At 40.8% G+C, this 314-nt stretch overlaps 1 pseudogene; it reads right to left on the bottom strand.

Moving 5' to 3' along the window:
- Positions 1-161: 161 nt before the first annotated feature.
- On the bottom strand, positions 162-280 carry LOC111734917 (annotated as a pseudogene).
- Positions 281-314: the final 34 nt, after the last annotated feature.

Raw genomic sequence — 314 nt, 5'->3', positions numbered from 1 at the left:
AACCATAATGACGTGTTACATCTAATAGTTATAGGACTATAATGACAAGCAAGATATAGAACATTTCCATTAACCTCTTTTTAATTATACTGTTCTCTAACTCCGGCTCCTGGTAAACACTGATCTGCTTTCTGTCCCTATAGTTTTTTTTTTTTTTTTAACGCCTACAGCACCTGGTCTTCCTAGGTGGTCTCCCATCCAAGTACTAACCAGGTCCATCTCTGCTTAGCTTCTGAGATCAGACGAGATTGGGCTTGCTCAGGGTGGCATGGCCATAGACTCTGTCCCTATAGTTTTGCCTTTTCCAGAATGTT

The sequence above is a fragment of the Pteropus vampyrus genome, unplaced genomic scaffold (genome assembly GCF_000151845.1).
Source record: "Pteropus vampyrus isolate Shadow unplaced genomic scaffold, Pvam_2.0 Scaffold9540, whole genome shotgun sequence".
NCBI lineage: Eukaryota > Metazoa > Chordata > Mammalia > Chiroptera > Pteropodidae > Pteropus > Pteropus vampyrus.
This window is presented reverse-complemented; position numbering and strand designations above follow the sequence as displayed.